General features: G+C 42.5%; 1 protein-coding gene across 1 annotated transcript in view; it reads left to right on the forward strand.

The window, feature by feature from the left end:
- The first annotated feature begins 723 nt into the window (after window positions 1–723).
- The window catches only part of LOC106575079 (B-cell CLL/lymphoma 9 protein), a 109,729-nt gene continuing 93,515 nt past the window's right edge, over window positions 724–16,937 (forward strand). The window contains exon 1 of the mRNA XM_014151238.3: window positions 724–1,201. The gene's annotated coding sequence lies outside the window, so the exon portion shown is untranslated. The remainder of the gene's footprint in view (window positions 1,202–16,937) is intronic.

Below are 16,937 nucleotides of genomic sequence, written 5' to 3' on the forward strand. Positions count from 1 at the left end.
AGCAGCATGAAGCTGCATGTGACGCAAAATGGTCAAGGCCAGTGAGGTGATTTGAAAGCTGAGGGTAAACCGACTACGTACCTGTATGATAAAGATACCGCTGTGCAGTTGTCACAATCATAAAACATATAACCGCAAAATAATGGGGTTTTAGTGATAAACACAAAGTTTCTCAGGATTTATTTGTTAATCTGTCTGGCTGCCATCTGTGTCTGTCAATCGCAAACACCATAATCCCACAGACCCACACACTCACTTTATGGGTCAGTTTCTGTGGGTTGAAGCTGACTTTTACTTTTACCTAAGTTTGGTGCACATGGTTCATTGTTCCAAAGCCAACACCTTCCCCCTGCTCTAGTCTCCACTAATACACCCCCCCCAGGCCAGGCATGAGGACAGATCCTATCCAACACCCCACCTTTCTCTCTTTCCCTCACTCTCCCTTGCCCTCTTTCTATGTAGGTGCCTCTCCGATTCTCCCTCAGTCTGAATTGACAATGTTTTATCCTACCCTCCCCTCTCAATGTGATTTTTCACCTGTGAAAGTGGGGAGCAGTATGGTGCCTGTGCAATCCTCTGGTGTGTGTGTGTGTGTGAGCAGGTCAGAGACTGGGAGGCTTACACGCCGAACGAGAGAGAGGGAGAGGAGGGGCGACCTGAATAGTGGGGGATAAAGAGCGAGTGGCAGAGAGGACAGAGACGGAGGGAGAAAGGGGTGTTTGTAAGGGTAGATGTCTGTGAGTGTGTGTGCGTGCGTGTGTGTGTGTGGGGGCTGTCTTGTTTGCAGCTTGTCAGCAATTGCTTGAGACAAGCTTCCCCTCCACCATGTGTGAAAGCTACTTGGCGTGAATGCTCGGACTGTACCAAGTGGCGGCGACTCATAAGGGGGGAGCTGCAAGAAAAACAGATCCACGCAGAGACAATAGGCCCCTGAAGTGTTCCCCCCAAGTTGCTTTGATGTTGTCCTAGTGTCTAGATGCTAGAGGGGACCAGGGGTTGTGAGGAGGAAGAAGTCTTTGTGTGTACTTTTTCACCGCCCAGGACAAAAGAGTGGGGAGTAAGAAGCCCAAAGAGAAGAAAAAACACCAAACAAATGAAACCAAAGCGCTCCTCTAGATGTTTTGTGTCAGCGCTAGTGGGGAAGCGAGGGAAGGAGAGAGCGAGTGAGGAGAAGAGAGCTGCAGCAGCACAGGCTGATTGGGTGAGTAGTCTCTGTGTGTGTTCCTTCAGCTTTGGTTGTTTTCTATTTCCAGGGGTTAGTTGTATTTAGGGGTTAGTGGGGGTGGAGGCTGGAGTTGGGAAGCTACTGGGTGAATTGCATGGTGTTGGTGTACCCCCCCATCAAAGCACAAATCAGGATTTTTTTTTTTAACACCACTGTTAATGTGGAGATTGTTATATGAGGATAAATGCAATGCATTGAGCTGTGTGGTAAAGCATGCTTAAATGGCAGTGTGTGTGTGAGATTGTCAGTGTGGTTTGGAATGTGGGATTTATTAGTCTGTAAATGGGATAACCCCCCTATGATAGTCTGACCCTCTGTGTGTGAGACGGAGAGAGTAACGGGAGATCTCCCCATTTCCATGTGTGAGACAGAGGTGAGACAATGAGACCGCCCTCTCCGTGTCAGCTTTGTCACTTGTGGTTGTGGCTGAACACGATGTTGGGGGAGTGTGTGGGGGGCAGGGTGGACCTATCTGCCCCTGAGGGCTTTTGGGGGTGGGGGGCTATGTCTGTCGAACCAAGTGAGCATGTGGGTAGCGGGCAGATTTCACACAACCAGCGGTTAGATTAGAAAAAAAGCCTGCTGTGATTTTTGGTTCTTTCTGTCTCTCTTCCCTTTCTATGTTATGATGCTTGTCCACAGCTGCATTGTATCTTGAGAATTAGAACTCTCCATCTTATATACAGAGACTTTGTTAGGCACTGGCAGTGAATGGCAGTTTGGGGGGGTTAATCGTTCTGAGATTGTCTGTCATATTCACTTGGTTAACACTCAACACACGATTCAATGAGTGAACTGTGCACCATGTTTGGGATTCAGCTGGTATTAAAACGTATACAAAAGAAAAGCATTAGAATTTTATACACAATGTCTTTGTGGAGGAAATATTGTTTGTTGCTTGATTCCTTGACTATTCAATTGTAATTTGTTTCAAAGAATGGTTCACCGTGACTTTAGTTCACCATAACATTAGTTCACCAATGTGATTATATAGGCATTTGTTTTTGAATTATTTGGCCATTTCCATGCTCTCCCAATTCAGCAGTATATCTAATCTGAGAGATACTGCTGTCAGTCTTTGATATGATTGTTTTTCTTCACGTTGGTCCTGAGTTAAAGGAAGTCCTCTCTGTCAAGTGGACATGATAGAATGAAGTGTGTTTCTTTCTTTATTTGGATCCCCATTAGCTTTTGCAGAAGCAGCATCTACTCTTCCTGGAGTCCACAAAAAACACAAAACATGACAAGTAACAAAACTGATACGCTGACAGACAAGGAAATTCACCCAAATTTAAAATACAACAATATACAAACAATACAACAACAAAAATAATGTGTGTTAGAGTATGTCTGTATGTCTGTGTGTTTGTGTCTCCTCACAGTCCCGCCATTCCATGAGTTGTTTTTTAATCTGTTTTTTAAAGGTCATTTTGCTGTTTGCTTGAGTAATTGGAGATGGAAGGGAAATCCATGCGATCATGGCTCTGTATAAAACTGTGCGTTGTCGTTCATTTGTTTTAGAATTGGGGACTGTGAAGAGACCCCTGGGGATATGTATGGGGGTCTCAGCACCACCCTCGATCGCATGCCGCTACAGAGGATGGTGCGGACAGTCCAGTAAATCACTGAGACCGAGCTCCCTGCCATCCAGGACCTCTATATCAGGTGGTGTGAAAGGTAGGCCTGGAAAATCGTTAAAGACTCCAGCTACCCAAGCGATAGACTGTTTTCTCTGTTTCCGCACGGAAAACGCTAGCGGTGCAACAACGTTGACACCAACAGGCACCTGAACAGCTTCTATCCCCAAACCATAAGACTGCAAAATAGCTAACAAAATGGCTCCACATACTGTCTGAGTTGACTCCTTTATTTGATTTTAGTACTGTCTCTATACACACACACACACACACACACACACACACACACACACACACACACACACACACACACACACACACACACACACACACACACACACACACACACACACACACACACACACTTGATTTGCTCACAAGCACAACGTGCACACACGTTTATACTGACTCTACACACACGCACACACACTCACATACAATCATCATGTACCCTGCTGCTACTCTGTTTATCATATATCCTGATGCCTAGTCACCTTACCCCTATATATATATCTACCTCTATCACTCCAGTGTCCCTGTACATTGGAAATATAGTAATGGGACTGACCCTGTATATAGCTTACTTACTTCTCGTGTTCTTCTTATTTCATATTTTTTAGTTTTTGTTCTACCTTATGTTATTTTTAGTATATTGAATTCTACATTAGTGGGTTTAGAGCTAGCAAGAAAGGCATTTCACTGTACTTGTGCACGTGACATTAAAAGATAAAACTTGAGAGGGTGGGAGGAGAGGAGAAATTCACTCTTTTCTACAATAGTCCTGTCTGGGGCCTCAGACATCAGCTTCAAAGATGTAGTCGTTTAGGGATTTAAATTCACACTGTGGAGTCAGTGCTACAGTATAAGAGGCAGAGTTTACTTCCAGTTGATTCAAGCAATGCATTAAAAGGATTTTAATACATCAAGAAATGAGAAAAAATGATCTTCCTGCGTTAACTGCCGTTTATACTACATCTAACTCACCTAAACATAAGTAAATGAGTTCTGAATGAATGAGCATGGGCAATCATGAGTGTTTCATTTGTGTAAGCGTTACCTAATAATGCATCAAAGGGTACTTGGATTTGTTGATAGAGTATATTTGTATCGCTGTGACACAGACACATTTTGTGTGTTCAAAACAAAAACCTTTTCTAAGCGTATTTCTCTGGACATTTTTCAGAGTAGGAAAAGCGAATACGTTGTGAGCATTTTTGTTACGCAAAAAAAGGCAGACATGGCAACTTATGAATTTGCATATGACCTCGAGAATGCAACTTAAGTCTGTTTCTCTATACAACAGGAAATAGCGTTAAACAAAATTATACTGCTGTAGAATCAGTAAAACATCATACTGAGTAATTAGGTAAAAGAAGAAAAGGCATGATGATTGAATGAGTTCTAGGGTTTAAAATGAAATTCTATCATTGAAAGGGATAGTTCACTGGGGAGCGTGCAACAGAATAAATGGGTTTATTCTTCACAGTTGTCAAATATCTAATGCATAAATTATGCCTACATTACAGCAACAGTTAATAATCCACTGCAAACATAAAAAAGCATTTTGTTAGATGACAGTTTAGTTAATGCCAGGATGTGAGAATGAACACTCGTAATAGTTTCATTATGTCCCGGGGTACCGCAGCAAATTTTTGGTCAGCAGAAATAACTTTAGAATGAGAACGTAGACTGGGGACTTGACTTGTAGACGTGGTGATTCTAGGAGGTTCATTTGGAGGTGTCCATCAGGCTGTGTATTCGGGGGGGGGGGGGGGGGGGGGGGGGGGGGGGGGGCGGGTGACGGCATTCCAAAGACAGTTGAATTTTTAGAGGGGTCTATGGCAGAGAGATGAGTCCCATGAATCATGCAACTACTAAGATTGTCGCTTCAATCTGGAAGCCAGAGTGAATCACATCACAGTTATATTTGAGCATACTACACACCCTCTTTGGCATTGTCACCGCACCTTTTTGTGTCCTGATTCGGGTTCATGTATTAAGCTCGCGCTGGCTATTGGAGAAGAGGGTAGTAAGAAAGAGTCTTTGTAAGCCCTGCAGCACAGCCTGGCCTCAGGGACCCATCCCCCATCAACAGGCCCTGTAATCAACATGGATTTCTGCCCAAAGTGGTGACAAATTTACCGGTGCTATAGCTAAGCAATTTCAAGGAAAAACGAGCAGAGGATCCAATAATTGATAGAAGGATCAATGGCCGTGGTTCAGGAGAGAGAGAGAGGAGCTCTGCTGGCTGGGCAGACAGCAATCAGACATTTGGCCTCAGCTCCCTACTCTGTCAGGACCGGACTGAGGGGTAGGAGAGAGAGAGAGACAGGTTGATGAACGCAGGGTTAGAAGTATAGGTGGTAGATGAGTGTTTGGATCATTTTTTCTTAGTTCACTCCGATGGTCAGATTATTCCCCAGTCTCTCTCTGCTTGATGACTTCCCCATGTGTTCCAGCCAGTCTGTCTGAGACGGCTGCTGAACTCATTCAGCTGCATGGCTCCACAGAGAACAGGGGCTGTCCAGACAGCCCAAGTTCTCTCTACATAGACCAGAAGTCCCTGACATCTACCTAAGCCTCTGTCACTGGGGAAAAACTTCCCTCAAGTACTGCTACTGAGAAATGTATAAGGAGGCTTGAGCCAGAATTCAACCAATTGTAAATGAAGGGAAAACCACACTGTGCGTGGACTAAGAATGTTTATGCTGTATTTTAAGGACAGGCGAGGTTTTGTGTCTATCTCAAATGGCGATATCCACGAAAGAATCAGCTTGCGTGGTGTGTCGTTTGAAAGCATTTACCACCTCCGATACAGTGTAAACATTCAGAGTGAATCTCCAGTGGGTTTTTCTTTATAGGTTACCTAGGTCTGTGTTGAGGACTGTGTCTACTCTATAGAGTTGCTACCTTCCTCAAGTGTCAAACCGACGTTAAGTTGAGCCTATTTTCAGAGCTCTTCAGCGTGATATCACCGATGCTAGCTAAATAATAGCACACAACACTTGATTGAACTCCCCAGCTTCACTTCATCTCTAACAAGCACGTTACAGCACACAAAGCATGTTCATGTTCAAGAGGCCCTTCACACCTGGGTGGGCTATACAAAAGTACTCGGAGCAGATGAGAGATAATGCAGAGGAACACACATTAGCGATAGCATTAGCGCATAACATTAGCAGTGCTGCTGTCTCAGCTAGGGCTGTGGCGGTCACGAAATTTCGTCAGCCAGTGACTGTCAAGCAAATAACTGTCGGTCTCACGGTAATTGACCGTTAATTAACATAAACACATTCAGCATCTCCTGGCTTCCACATATAGCCTACAAGCCACTGATGCAGACCTTTTGAACATCTACATTTTCAAAAGTCTAATAAATCCATGTAATATAGCCTACACCATCACAATAAATCCATTATTTATTTTAGACAGGTCTAAAGAAGCATGATATGAAGGTGTAGACTATTTCAGAAGAACAGAATAGCATACTCTGAGTTGTCCTTATGTTAGGCCCTGATCTGGCTATGCCATATGGTTGTGGGCTGCACTTGTTAATTTAGCAGACAAGATTTGCTTAGATTATTTTATAGTTTGAAAAATACAACTGAACAATGCTGAATAAAATATAAGTAATATTTTCTCCAAACGATTTGAGGGAGTGTGCACATGCAGCTATTCTGTGTTGAGCGGTTATTAACAAAAGAAATAGGTATTACTATATGCTTAATTTTGTCACGTCCTGACCATAGTAAGATGTTATTTTCTATGGTAGAGTAGGTCAGGGCTTGACTGGGGGTGTTTTTCTATGTTTTGCATTTCTATGTTCATGTTCTAGTTTTGTATTTCTATGTTGGTTTTGTTTGGGATGATCTCCAATTAGAGGCAGCTGGTCCTCGTTGTCTCTAATTGGAGATCATACTTAAGTAGGGTATTTTTTTCCACCTGGGTTTGTGGGAGATTAGTTTTGAGTAGTGTCTGTTTCACCTCTGCGTCACGGTTTGTTGTTTTTTGGACATTCAAGTTTATTTATGTATTGCATAGTTTCACAGTATAAATAAAATGTTGAATGACACACACACTGCACTTTGGTCCGCTCATTCCTACGACAACCGTACCGTGACAAATTTGGAGTTATTACAGTTTTTTTCTTTTTTTACAATTGCTAACAAGCATTTACCTATACTTAAGATACTTTTCTAAACTCTTAACACAGTAACACACCTACATCACACAATTAGCCAAATAGTTAATTTTCTGCTCAAAACCACATTTTGTTCATTAAATACCAACTCTACATTCAAAATGCAAAAGAACTCTCTACATACACTAACTCTATCAAAACACAGCAAACCCGACTCAATATCTAATCATTCAGTCAAAACACTAGGACATGTTTTCTATCCAAGAGGAACATACAGTCAATCATAGCACAACGACTTTCAACATACTAACAGTTGATGGCCTTACAAAAACTGCATTACTTTTCATGTTTCAGTTCTACCTGCAGACAATAGACAATATGAAAACCATAGTTTTAATAATTCAGTTTACTTTTACTGTAAACCACTTTTTGGTTGAGTGTCGAATGTGTGCATTTTTGGCAACATACTATCTAAAAGTGACTGAGTCATCTTTACTTTATAGAATGTACAGTAGAAAAAAATAGTAAGTGACAGAATTGCTGCAGTAAAAGCTTTATTAGCAACATGAAATTGCTGCCACCCCTGGCAGTCTTCAGCTGAGATGTCTCTGCAGCCGGCATCCATTGCGTCCAGGAGGGACATTTGGTCATGTGGCCGATGATCATACACTTACCAACTCCAGGCAGAAAAAAATTCTTCAATGGGGTTGAGGAAAGGCGAGTGGGTGGGAGGAAAAGGGAAACCATTCTTGGACGGGCTGCAAACCAGTTTGTGATTGCATATGAATGGTGGAATGCTACATTGTCCTATGCAATCACAAATGTCCTCATGCTTCCTCCCACCTGTTCCCTTTCTGCTTCTGGCACCAGTTGTTGGTGGAGGTCATCTACAAACAAAAAAAGGAGCTCAGTGTTGTAGGGACCAATCTGACATTTCTGCAGGGCCAAACCAGCACTCGAGAAGGCAGCACACATTGTGATATTTGCTCCTCTCTGACCCGGCACATCAACGGTGGCCTCGACTATATAAATGATTTTGTGTGGGGTCTGATTAGCCTCCAACTCCATGACTCTCTGAAAGAAATCAAACACAGTATGTGTAAATGCTTTTCAGTATGTCCTACTGTCTGTACTGTAACCCATGTTAACATGTAGAGTAGCATAGTGTCCAACTGTATGTACTGTAACCCATGTTTACATGTAGAGTAGCATAGTGTCCTACTGTATGTACTGTAACCCATGTTTACATGTAGAGTAGCATAGTGTCCAACTGTATGTACTGTAACCCATGTTTACATGTAGAGTAGCATAGTGTCCTACTGTATGTACTGTAACCCATGTTTACATGTAGAGTAGCATAGTGTCCAACTGTATGTACTGTAACCCATGTTAACATGTAGAGTAGCATAGTGTCCAACTGTATGTACTGTAACCCATGTTAACATGTAGAGTAGCATAGTGTCCTACTGTATGTACTGTAACCCATGTTTACATGTAGAGTAGCATAGTGTCCTACTGTATGTACTGTAACCCATGTTAACATGTAGAGTAGCGTAGTGTCCAAGTGTATGTACTGTAACCCATGTTAACATGTAGAGTAGCATAGTGTCCTGCTGTATGTACTGTAACCCATGTTTACATGTAGAGTAGCATAGTGTCCTACTGTATATACTGTAACCCATGTTAACATGTAGAGTAGCATAGTGTCCTGCTGTATGTACTGTAACCCATGTTAACATGTAGAGTAGCATAGTGTCCTACTGTATGTACTGTAACCCATGTTTACATGTAGAGTAGCATAGTGTCCTACTGTATGTACTGTAACCCATGTTTACATGTAGAGTAGCATAGTGTCCTGCTGTATGTACTGTAACCCATGTTAACATGTAGAGTAGCATAGTGTCCTACTGTATGTACTGTAACCCATGTTTACATGTAGAGTAGCATAGTGTCCTACTGTATGTACTGTAACCCATGTTAACATGTAGAGTAGCGTAGTGTCCTAGTGTATGTACTGTAACCCATGTTAACATGTAGAGTAGCATAGTGTCCTGCTGTATGTACTGTAACCCATGTTAACATGTAGAGTAGCATAGTGTCCTACTGTATGTACTGTAACCCATGTTAACATGTAGAGTAGCATAGTGTCGTATAGTATGTACTGTAATCCATGTTAACATGTAGAGTAGCGTAGTGTCCTAGTGTATGTACTGTAACCCATGTTTACATGTAGAGTAGCATAGTGTCCTACTGTAACCCATGTTAACATGTAGAGTAGCATAGTGTCCTACTGTATGTACTGTAACCCATGTTAACATGTAGAGTAGCATAGTGTCCTACTGTATGTACTGTAACCCATGTTAACATGTAGAGTAGCATAGTGTCCTGCTGTATGTACTGTAACCCATGTTAACATGTAGAGTAGGATAGTGTCCTGCTGTATGTACTGTAACCCATGTTAACATGTAGAGTAGCATAGTGTCCTACTGTAACCCATGTTTACATGTAGAGTAGCATAGTGTCGTATAGTATGTACTGTAACCCATGTTAACATGTAGCGTAGTGTCCTAGTGTATGTACTGTAACCCATGTTTACATGTAGAGTAGCATAGTGTCCTAGTGTATGTACTGTAACCCATGTTAACATGTAGAGTAGCATAGTGTCCTGCTGTATGTACTGTAACCCATGTTTACATGTAGAGCAGCATAGTGTCCTACTGTATGTACTGTAACCCATGTTAACATGTAGAGTAGCATAGTGTCCTACTGTAACCCATGTTAACATGTAGAGTAGCATAGTGTCGTATAGTATGTACTGTAACCCATGTTAACATGTAGAGTAGCGTAGTGTCCTAGTGTATGTACTGTAACCCATGTTTACATGTAGAGTAGCATAGTGTCCTGCTGTATGTACTGTAACCCATGTCAACATGTAGAGTAGCATAGTGTCCCACTGTATGTACTGTAACCAATGTTTACATGTAGAGTAGCATAGTGTTCTACTGTATGTACTGTAACCCATGTTTACATGTAGAGTAGCATAGTGTCCTACTGTATGTACTGTAACCCATGTTTACATGTAGCATAGAGTCCTACTGTATGTACTGTAACCCATGTTAACATGTAGAGTAGCATAGTGTCCTACTGTAACCCATGTTAACATGTAGAGTAGCATAGTGTCGTATAGTATGTACTGTAACCCATGTTAACATGTAGAGTAGCATAGTGTCCTAGTGTATGTACTGTAACCCATGTTAACATGTAGAGTAGCATAGTGTCCTACTGTAACCCATGTTAACATGTAGAGTAGCATAGTGTCGTATAGTATGTACTGTAACCCATGTTAACATGTAGAGTAGCATAGTGTCCTAGTGTATGTACTGTAACCCATGTTAACATGTAGAGTAGCATAGTGTCCTGCTGTATGTACTGTAACCCATGTTAACATGTAGAGTAGCATAGTCTCCTACTGTATGTACTGTAACCCATGTTTACATGTAGAGTAGCATAGTGTCCTACTGTATGTACTGTAACCCATGTTAACATGTAGAGTAGCATAGTGTCCTACAGTAACCCATGTTAACATGTAGAGTAGAATAGTGTCCTACTGTATGTACTGTAACCCATGTTAACATGTAGAGTAGCATAGTGTTCTACTGTATGTACTGTAACCCATTTTTACATGTAGAGCAGCATAGTGTTCTACTGTATGTACTGTAACCCATGTTAACATGTAGAGTAGCATAGTGTCCTACTGTAATTCCCTGTGGCTCAGTTGGTAGAGCGTGGTGTTTGCAACGCCAGCATGATGTGTGCAACGCCAGGGTTGTGGGGTTTGATTCCCACGGGGGGCCAGTACAAAAAAAAAAAAAAATGAAATGTATGCATTCACTAATGTAAGTCGCTCTGGATAAGACCATCTGCTAAATGACTAAAATGTAAATGTACTGTAACCCATGTTTACATGTAGAGTAGCATAGTGTCGTATAGTATGTACTGTAACCCATGTTAACATGTAGAGTAGCATAGTGTCCTACTGTATGTACTGTAACCCATGTTAACATGTAGAGTAGCATAGTGTGCTACTGTAACCCATGTTAACATGTAGAGTAGCATAGTGTCCTACTGTATGTATTGTAACCCATGTTTACATGTAGAGTAGGATAGTGTCCTACTGTATGTACTGTAACCCATGTTTACATGTAGAGTAGCATAGTGTCCTACTGTATGTACTGTAACCCATGTTTACATGTAGAGTAGGATAGTGTCCTACTGTATGTACTGTAACCCATGTTTACATGTAGAGTAGCATTGTGTCCTACTGTATGTACTGTAACCCATGTTTACAGGTAGAGTAGCATAGTGTCCTGCTGTATGTACTGTAACCTATGTTTACATGTAGAGTAGCATAGTGTCCTACTGTATGTACTGTAACCCATGTTAACATTTAGAGTAGCGTAGTGTCCTAGTGTATGTACTGTAACCCATGTTAACATGTAGAGTAGCATAGTGTCCTACTGTATGTACTGTAACCCATGTTTATCTCACTATAGAACAAGACATACAGTATTGGTTAGACACCATACCTGGACGTATTGGTGCCGGAGTTCCTTTCAAAAGGAACTGTGTCCTACTGTTTCATTCGAACTCGTGTTTGGTCAGAGTCAGAGCAATGGTAGTCAGGTTGATGCTTTTTCCACATTGTAAAATACCAGGTTGTCCTCTACAATTCTGGTCTGAATTTCTCTCAGTTTTATTGAATCGTCAGCAATAACCAATCCTGCAATGGCATGCTCTTGGTCTTCACTGAGGAGCTTTCCTCTTCCCCCAGAGGGAGGAAGACATTGCGTCCTTTAGAGGAACAAAAATACAACATATATCTTTGCATTGGGACTGGTGGCCTACAGTTACTGTGGGACATAGCAACAGTAATGATAGAAGAAGCCCTTGTGAAATGCACTACTTACCTGTTGGTTCGTTGAAAATTCTGGATAATGGAAGCCACGGTTGACCGTCTGAGATTAGGCTGAACTGTTTCACCAGCCTCTCTCAGTAATAGTCCATTGTCTATGATAGTGGCTCTTGTTTCATCAGTGACAACACCTCTTACTCTCCTTTGAACACCACCACTCATTCTTACTCCCCTCCCCCTACCTCTCCTTCTCCCTTGTCCTGGTCCAACTACTCCTCTGCCTGTCCAACTACTCCTCTGCCTGGTCCAGCTACTCCTCTCCCTGGTCCAACTACTCCTATGCCTGGTCCAGCTACTCCTATGCCTGGTCCAGCTACTCCTCTCCCTGGTCCAACTACTCCTATGCCTGGTCCAACTACTCCTCTGCCTGGTCCAGCTACTCCTCTCCCTGGTCCAACTACTCCTATGCCTGGTCCAACTACTCCTCTGCCTGGTCCAGCTACTCCTCTGCCTTGTCCAACTACTCTGCCTGGTCCAGCTACTCCTCTCCCTGGTCCAACTACTCCTATGCCTGGTCCAACTACTCCTCTGCCTGGTCCAGCTACTCCTCTGCCTTGTCCAACTACTCTGCCTGGTCCAGCTACTCCTCTCCCTGGTCCAGCTACTCCTCTCCCTGGTCCAGACATTATTTTTTCTCTCTCTGCTCCTCTGTGTTGTTCTGTAACCACACTGACCAAAATCAATCCAAAAAGTCCCCTTTTCACTATGTAATGCTTTTATTATAAAGGTGCATTTTTATGGTGAAAATGATCTTCCCCAAACTTGAAACTCACGTGTTGCTTATGTATGCCAGTCAGTGGTGGAAAAACTACCCAATTGTCATACTTGTGTAAAAGTAAAGATACCTTAATAGAAAAGGACTCAAGTAAAAGTGAAAGTCACCCAGTAAAATACTACTTGAGTAAAAGTCTAAAAGTATCTGGTTTTAAATATACTTAAGTGTCAAACTTAAATGTAAATGATCAAATATACTTAAGTATCAAAAGTAAAAGTACAAGTATAAATAATTTCAAATTCCTTATATTAAGCAAATTCAGACGGACACATTTTCTAGTTTTTATTTCATTTACAGATAGCCAGGGGCACACTCCAACACTTAGACATAATTTACAAACGAAGCATGTGTTTAGTGAGTCTGCCATATCAGAGGCAGTAGGGATGACCAGGGATGCTCTCTTAATAAGTGAGTAAATTAGATCATTTTCCTGTCCTGCTCAGCATTCAAAATATAACGAATACCTTTGGGTGTCAGGGAAAATGTACGGAGTAAAAAGTACATAATTATCTTTAGGAATGTAGTGAAGTAAAAGTAAAAGTTGTCAAAAATATAAATAGTAAAGTAGAGTACAGATAACCAAAAAACTGCTTAACTATTACTTTAAAGTATTTTTACTAAAGTACTTTACACCGCTGATGCCAGTTAGGCTCTACACTCCTTGTAAAGCGTATTAATGTGCTTCATTTTAAGAAGATCTTTGGTCACTTTAGTTGTGATACAAACCTTATTAAAACATGTAGGCCTATGGGCTGGCTACATGAGGTGTTTGACCATGATTCGAAAAAGTCACTAAAAAATACATTGTTTCTTATGCTGGGCATCATTCACAAGCGATAATATATAATTCACAAGTGGTAGACTATAAATATAGTAGGCCTAGCCTATAGAAAGCTGATGGGATCGTCTTTTTAATAAAAGCTCTGTTTTCTCCCACAATTGCATAGCCTATAGAAATGTTGCGCAATATGAGCTCTTGGGCTCTCATGAAGTGTTTGATTAGATTTCCGATACATTTGCATTGATGTCAGAGTGATTCGCTTGGAGAAGCCTAATTACCTTCAACGGTCACATGGAATTTGACTGCCTTCGTGATTTGTGACCGCCGGTTGTGGCGGTAATACAGTCACTGCGACAATCCTAGTCTCAGTTCTTGTTAGAGATGCGTTGATCTTGTGTTAGTTTGTTATCGTCAATGGTCTCTCATGGCTCTGCTCGATGCCAAGATGCCAGCAGACGAGGGAAATCTAATTTGTGGAGAGACCTTGCTATAGTCTCCTGCTTCGTACACATCAGGGCCGTGTTCATTGGGCACCGAACAGAAGAAACTAAAACAAAGACGGACTACCTGGACTTGGTCCAATAAGAAACAGTCACTTGGGTTTCCTGTTACGTGCCCTAATGAACACAACCCAGATGGGTGATGATCAAGGAGAGAGACAATGACCACCTCTGTGAGTATGTACAGCACATTAGATCACAACTCTGGCTTTGGATTGACCTTGGCTTTCCCATGTAGCACTATAATAGGACAGTATATTCTCTGCAGCTAACTGCGAGAGCCGTAACAAGCCAGGACAGTAAAAGGGTCGTTTTCTCTTAGACAGATTTGGCCACTTCTGGAAATGGTGCTGTTGTTTAGTGGCTGGAATGTTTCATGACTTTTCCATGGCTGATATAGCTGGAGCAAATGATGGTGCTACTCCGGCGGTAGGCCTGTAATGCTGATCTATTTGCTGTTACTGTTAGCTCTCCATGATATCAGCACAGACCTGCACTTTAGTTCCAATTAATGGACTCAGCATGGGTGAGGAATCAGCTTCGCCAGCATATTAGACAACACAAACACACACACACACACACACACACACACACACACACACACACACACACACACACACACACACACACACACACACACACACACACACACACACACACACACACACACACACACACACACACACACACTACTAGAGGATGCCTATACAAAGCCTTCTACAGTAAAAGGTGGTGGTGTCTCTTCCATATCAGTGCCACTTCATTCTTAGAACACCTCTGGTTTGCCACAGTCACATGGAAATAATACCTGCCCCTTTGCTTTGGGATCATTATTGCTCTATTTTCATAATTGACTGTGTCTGCATGTTGGATCTGGTTCCCATTTCCCCAGGATTTATACTGCTCTATTACATTCCTCTCTCTTCAATTCACATGCACAGAGCCACAGGAGAATTTGATACGCTTCGCATTTGGGAAATCTGAGGCTGAGAGAGAGAGAGAGAGAGAGAGAGAGAGAGAGAGATTTTGAAAGAGAGAGGTGGGAGATAAGGAAAAAAGAGGGTCTGAAAAGAAAAATGTAAAATAATGACAAAGGATCAAAATCTAGAATTGCTGTGTGGAGGTCAGGTTCCTGGTTTAGTGCTTTTGTGGTGCCTTAGCCTCCTGGTTGGGCAGAGGTTAAACCAGATCATTGGCTGCTGGTCTCTGGTCCATGGTGGTGGCAGTAGTGGCGGTGTGGGATAGCAGGCATCAGGGAGGAGGGTGAGTCATCAGGGAGCCCAGCGCTCACAATATACAAGTAGCAAAAAGGACTGGAGAAGGAGAGGGAGGGAAGGAGGGGGAGAAGGGAGGGGGCTGTGATGAATTCAAAGCAGTCTTGCTTGACTGGTGATGTTTATTGGTCCATGGAAGCTTCTGGAAGTATGCTAATGACTCTTATCCTGTGAGTGTGAGTGTGAGTGTGAGTGAGAGAGAGAGAGAGAGAGAGAGAGAGAGAGAGGCGATGAGCGACTTTCCCCAACATCTCTCACTGTCTGTCACACATGTAAACACACACACACACACACACACACACACACACACACACACACACACACACACACACACACACACACACACACACACACACACACACACACACACACACACACACACACACACACACACACACACACACACACACACACAGAGGCACATGTGGAAAAGGGGCAGGAAGGTACTCTGAATCTGAAAAAACAACATACTTACAGTGACATGTAGAGAGAGGGAGAGATGCGAGGAGAGGGGGAGATTCCTGGACAGCATGTGCTGCTGTAGGTGCAACGCAACCATAGCGGTAAAAAGAGCATAGCGACAGAGGATCAGGATAATCAAAGTGCTGTGATCCTTTCCAGTCTGATACGACAACCAATGTTAGAGCTGATTCAGATCGATTCGGCTGCTCATGTCCAGAGTCCACTTCATTGATTATTTTGGCAGGTGTGAACGACTGGGTTCGAAACCCAGGTCTCTGACGTGCCTCAAAACTGTGAGCCTGCTGAGCTAAACGCTATCAGAACCCTGTAGCCGAACCCATTAAAACCACTGACAATTGTCCATCGCTTCTCACAGATCTGCTATGACACAGCTTAGTCACGGATAATAATGTAATAATCTTTCGATTCACTGGATCCCCATGCCTTCCTCAAGGACAAGGGCTTTTCATTCAGACATAGAGCAAGTTATATACACTCCTAAACCACACATCGTCTCCCATGGCAACAGGTGCATTTCTCAGTGCCACAGGTAGTGTGTGTGTCAACATCACAGGTGTTTTGTGCTGCTCAGGCACAACAAAGGTCACCTCATAGTCTCTGTGAGGAGGAACCAGAGCCACACATTCTACCTGTTACTTTGTACTTGCAGGAACAAAAGTTTGCATCATTTTTTAAACCTCTCTCACACATTGTAGCCCCTTCACCCTGCTCTCAGCACTTTCTCAACCTCAGATACCAATACGATATCTCCTTGTACTGTTCAGTGTACTACTACCAAGGCAGGGCAATCAAAATCATACCGATCTTGAATGCCCTGCCTTTTTTCCCCCCCACACAGCCATTTTCCTCTGCTGCTGTGAATGATAAGCACTGTGATATGTTCCATCCTATTCCTATCTCAAGGCTCCTATACACTCATGCACCCCATACAGGCATACACAACTCTCCAGTATGGATTTACTGTGTAAGGGGGTGTATTGTGTGTCGTGACTATAGCTGTGGGGTTGCGTGGAGCATGTTGGTATTTATTGTCGTGAATCTTGACCTGGAGGCAGTTCTGGTGACTAGCTGGTACAGCCACAATCAAAAAAGTAAAAAAATCGGATTTTTAACCTTAACCCTAACCTTAAATTAAGACCAAAAAGCTCA

The sequence above is a fragment of the Salmo salar genome, chromosome 17 (assembly GCF_965601325.2).
Source record: "Salmo salar chromosome 17, fSalSal1, whole genome shotgun sequence".
NCBI lineage: Eukaryota > Metazoa > Chordata > Actinopteri > Salmoniformes > Salmonidae > Salmo > Salmo salar.